We start from the raw sequence: 6,000 nt of genomic DNA on the forward strand, positions 1-6,000 counted from the left end.
TTTTAGGTTTTATGGCATTGACCAGCTGTGGTTGCCTGTAATTTAAAAATATTGTATTACAAACCAATTTGTCATAAAAGTTATTATTAAGAATTACCAGAGGTTCAGACGTTAATGTTTTATTGAAAATAAAAGTTTAAAGTCACCATTATGGAGATGAGTGTTTGCTTTAGTTGGGCTCTTGACCCTTGACTTTCTAAAATTAGACTTTCTCTGACTGCTTTAACTGTGTTTAATAAAACACATTCGTTATGGCATGAAAATCAGAGAAAAATCTGTGATCAGGTGTTGTTTGCAATTTATTTGTTTATTTATTTATTTTATTTTGCTTTATTATATTTATAATATTTATTAATATTTATTTTTATTTTGTCTATGCACGTCACCACGTATCACACACATGACCACCGTCGGCCAATAGTGAGCCTACGTGGTGACGTGCAACACAGACGCGCTACGCTTAAACACTACGTGAAAAGACTCGAGGCCCAGAGAGAAGGAAATGAAAAGTGGATTAAAGTCGTTATTAGGGCCCAAGCCCTGAAAGGGCGAAGGCCCTATTGTTTTCGTAAGGATTATTATTAGGGCCCAAGCCCTGAAAGGGCGAAGGCCCTATTGTTTCCGGTAGGATTATTTATTATTATTATTATTATTATTATTATTATTTTTCTGTCAACCTTTCGGGCACTTTTGGGGCCTTTAACATGCTCGAAAACTCTTGAAATTTTGCACACAGGTCAGAACCTGCAGCCATCAGGGCCGGGCTGAAGCTGGTACCCGGGCGTGGCAGGGGGGCTCAACAGCGCCCCCTTGAACGGGGTCTGAAAACTTGGTCCATAAATCAGACACGCTTGCATGTAATAATATGAAACTCAATACACATATAGATCTCATCGGGCCAAACAACTTTCGTACTTTTACTTTTTACGCCAGCCCAACAGGAAGTCGGCTATTATGGGTTGTTTGGAAACGCATGCTGTGGAATTTAATGTACTCCTCCTAGGGAACTCATCCATTCGCCTCCGAACTCAGTCAGCATGAAGTCAAGACATTGAGGATGCTAAATTGCGGACGGATTTTTGATATCTCGAACGGTTTGGCCGTGGCGAGGACACGAATTTATGGCGAATAATGGAAACAGGAAGTGTGTTATAACTTCTGCATACATTAACTGATCTTGATTAAACTTCAGCAGTGTGTTCGTTGTAAGAGGCCGATCACATGGATGTGACTATTGTGAGTCAAAGTTATAGCGCCACCAACTGGCAGCAGGAAGTGTGTCACTTTCAAAATGCTTTGAAATCACCCTCTTATTTTTACCCGATTTGCTTCAAACTTTATGTGTATAATGTAGACACACGGCAGATGTAGACCTGTGAAAGGTTTATTGATATCTTAAATACTGTTGCCGTGGCAACGCATCAAACTTTAATATTCTTTTCAGATGCTTTTGAGACTCTTAACATACTTGAAATTGGATGAAACTCGACAGACACATCACATTTATTATCCAGTAGACATGTGCAAAGTTTCAGAAACGGCCGTGGTGAGGGGCTCAGTAGCGCCACCTTTAGTCAAAAATGGGGGCTTAGTTTTAAGTAGAGTCACAAAAATCGTTATGTATATTGTTCTCATCAAGCCGGACAACTTTCTAATTTATAGTCATAAGCTGTGACCAACAGGAAGTGAGATATTTTGGTTTGAATGTGATTTTTTGGAGAATTCTCTCCCTCTCTCTCTCTGCCTCTGCGTCTCTGTGTGTGTGAGGGGTGGGGGGATTTGTCTTTTGAGTGAGATTTGTTTAAAATTCCTGTTTTTCAAGGTTTCAGGGGCTTTTGGGGCCTTTAACGTGCTCGAAAACTCTTGAAACTTTGCACACAGGTCAGAACCCGCGGCCATCAGGGCCGGGCTGAAGCTGGTACCCGGGCGTGGCAGGGGGGCTCAACAGCGCCCCCTGGAACGGGATCCGAACACTTGCCCATAAATCAAACACACTTGCATGTAATGATATGAAACTCGGTACACATATAGATCTCATCGGGCCGAACAACTTTCGTGCTCTAAATTTTACGCCAGCCCAACAGGAAGTCGGCAATTATGGGTTGTTTGGAGAACGCTTGCTGTGGAATTTGAAACACTTCTCCTAGAGAATTAATTAAATCGCCACCAAACTCGGTGTGCTTGAAGTCAAGACATTGAGGATGCTAAATTGCGGACGGATTTCTGAAATCTCAAACGGTTTGGCCGTGGCGAGGACACGAATTTATGGCGAGAAAAGAGAAACACGAAGTGTTATAACTTCTGCACACATTAACTGATCTTGATGAAACTTCAGCAGTGTGTTCGTGGTAAGAGGCCGATCAGATGGATGTGACTATTGTGAGTCAAAGTTATAGCGCCACCAACTGGCAGCAGGAAGTGTGTCACTTTCAAAATGTTTTTGACAAAAGTGGGGGGGTTAGTTTTACCCACAATTACAAAAATCAGTACGTATATTGGTCTCATCGAGCCGGACAACTTTCTAATTGACAGTTATTAGCTACGACAAACAGGGTGTCAGATATTTTGGTCTGAATATGGATTTTTTGTTAAATCAGCCTCTGAGTTTTTAGTTACTCCTCCTAAAAGGTTTATTTTATTCCCACCAAACTTTTTCAACATGATACAAATATATTAATGATGCTAAATTGTAAACGGATATTGAATATCTCCAACGGTTTTGCTATGGCGAGGGATTAAATTAATGTCAAAAAGGAAGCAGGAAACATCTCATAACTTCTAAAAATGTAATTATACACCATTTATTTTTATATAAAATTATACAAATATTAGAACTAAACCTATTTTATTCTGTTTTTGCAATTCAAGAAGTATGAAAAAGTTAAAAACAGGCTATTTAGTGCTATTTGGTTCAACAAAAAAGCAAACATAGGGCTATACTGCCCTCTTGTGTCCAAAAGGATATCAAAATAGTATATAAAACGTTTTACTAGGTAGGCCTATTGTATTTAAATATAAATTTATTAGGTATATGACTGTGAGGATATTTTCCCAACGGTTAATCGACGTGTGACACGAGCGGGTGCTTTTAAATCGCTAATATAAAAGTGAAAGTAAAAAACGGACGTCCGCACGGACATTGATAATGGTGCACGTTGGAAAAAATGATACTTTTAAACATAACACTAAACCGCCATTAGGTGTCGCCAGGCGACCATCTTAATGAGCGAGTCATTGATTCATTCGTTCAAACGATTCGTTCCAATGACTGAGTCATTCATGATTGAGACAGATGTTTATGGATTGACCATTGAATCTTTAAGTCAACCGATTCGTTTCAAAATGCTAAATCATTCAGTAATGAGAAAACAAGTTGCTGTGAGATGCGCAATGGTTCTGCTGTGATCTTTGTTTAACTATTTTTGCTGCTGAAACAGAACAAAAACAGTCAATATTGCATCTAAAATGTAAGTGACTTAATTGTAACTGTTTATTAACCTGTTGTATGAAATCAATGTCACAGTTTCAATCGTGATTGTATTCAGGAAATAGTTGCCTACTCGTCAAGTGAGGTTGCTTAACTCTATCATATGTTATAAAATATATAAAAACTCCATATTTGTAATTTTTATAGTCAGTATGTTGTTAACTGGTTTGCTTTTTTGTGTGCTGCGCTCATTTGTTTACAATTCTCCTGGAGAAGCAGTATGAGCCTCAGCAGTGCAACCTTGTTACCATTGATCAGTAATACATTCATTTTTAACTGCTGATTGCAACTTAAAATGAATGTAATGAAATTAGAATAATCTCTCGTTTTAGTGACTCCCAAGTTATTTTTTTGTTATTGACATTCTAATCAGGCTATACTCTGGTCGGGCAAGTAAAATTCTCTTTCAGGTAGGCCTATTGTATTTATATATAAATATATTAGGGATGTGACTGTGATAAAATTTTCCCACCGGTTAATCGACGTGTGACACCGCTGAGGGCTTTTAAATCGCTAACTATAGTATACTATATACTAGTAAAATACAGACGTCCGCACAGACATTGATAATGGTGCGGAGTAGAGCGAGCATTTTCAATGTATTCCTATGGATGTAGGAATTAACTAAAACATTTTATTTATGTTTTTGTGTCCACTGTTCAACCGCAACCGCGTCACACACACACACACACATTCCAGAATTGCAATCTTGACATCGCAGCCTGTTCATTATAGCCCTAATACAATATAATAATAAAAATAGTCAACCTAACATAAACGAATTACACTGCTCTGTTTAAATAGTCAGTAGTACAATTTGTACCATTCACAGAAAGCAGAGCTCCACTGTGATGTTTCCAAGCACATTTTTGTGCGTGTGAAGAGGATGATTTTTTCCATCGATATTGGAACACGAGTGAAGTACAAAGCCTATAATAAAGAATAGTTTAGCATCCAAATACCTCGCAAATATTGAAACATTTTGATTCTAATGAGAGGGTTACGTGAGACCAACACTGCTTACTTTCGTTTTTATTTTTACATTAAATTTAAAGGATTTGTTGTGGAATATTTTGAGTGTATCATAAAATCAGAATAAGGTAAGACAAGTAATATTTTCCGTCTTATATATATATATATATATATATATATATATATATGTATATGTATGTGTGTGTGTGTGTGTGTGTGTATATATATATATATATATATATATATATAGATAGATAGATAGATAGATAGATATTTATATATTTATATATATATATATATATATATATATATATATATATATATATATGTATATATGTATATATGTGTGTGTGTATATATATATATATAAATATATATATATATACAAATATAGCTGCGAGCAGCTATGGAGGGCCAAAGCCGGCGGCACCGCCATCCCCGGTGCCTTTAGGTAACTAAAGGCTCCGGGGTTGCGGTGCCACCGGCTTGGGCCCTCCATCGCTGCTCGCAGCTATATTTTTTTTTTCTTTTTCTTTTTTTAGGGCCCAAGCCCTGAAAGGGCGAAGAGCCCTATTGTTTCCGGTAGGATTATTTATTAGGGCCCAAGCCCTGAAAGGGCGAAGAGCCCTATTGTTTCCGGTAGGATTATTTATTAGGGCCCAAGCCCTGAAAGGGCGAAGAGCCCTATTGTTTCCGGTAGGATTATTTATTAGGGCCCAAGCCCTGAAAGGGCGAAGGCCCTATTGTTTTCGGTAGGATTATTGTTTATTATTATTATTATTATTATTATTATTTTTTTCTACTTCTCGGGCACTTTTGGGGCCCTTAACATGCTCAAAAACTCTTGAAATTTTGCACACACGTCAGAACCCGCGGCCATCAGGGCCGGACTGAAGCTGGTACCCGGGCGTGGCACGGGGGCTCGACAGCGCCCCCTGGAATTATGTCGGAAAAATTGGTCCATAAATCAAACACGCTTGCATGTAATAATATGAAACTCAGTACACATATAGATCTCATCGGGCCGAACAACTTTCGTGCTCTAAGTTTTACACCAGCCCAACAGGAAGTCGGTTATTATACGTTGTTTGGAAAATGCATACAATGGAATGTGAAATACTCCTCCTAGGGAATTCATCCGATCGCCACCAAACTAGGTGTGAATGAAGTCAAGACATTGAGGATGCTAAATTGCGAACGGATTTTTGATATCTCGAACGGTTTGGCCGTGGCGAGGAAACGAATTTATGGCGAATAATGGGACACAGGAAGTGTGTTATAACTTCTGCATACATTAACTGATCTTGATGAAACTTCAGCAGTGTGTTCGTTGTAAGAGGCCAAACACAAGGATGTGACTATTGTGAGTCAAAGTTATAGCGCCACCAACTGGCAGCAGGAAGTGTGTCACTTTCAAAATGCTTTGGAATCACTCTCTTATTTTTACCCGATTTGCTTCAAACTTTATGTGTATAATGTAGACACACGGCAGATGTAGACCTGTGAAAGGATTATTGATATCTTAGATACTGTTGCCATGG

This window comes from Scardinius erythrophthalmus (assembly GCF_964197995.2).
Source record: "Scardinius erythrophthalmus genome assembly, chromosome: 19".
In the NCBI taxonomy this organism is placed as follows: Eukaryota; Metazoa; Chordata; class Actinopteri; order Cypriniformes; family Leuciscidae; genus Scardinius; species Scardinius erythrophthalmus.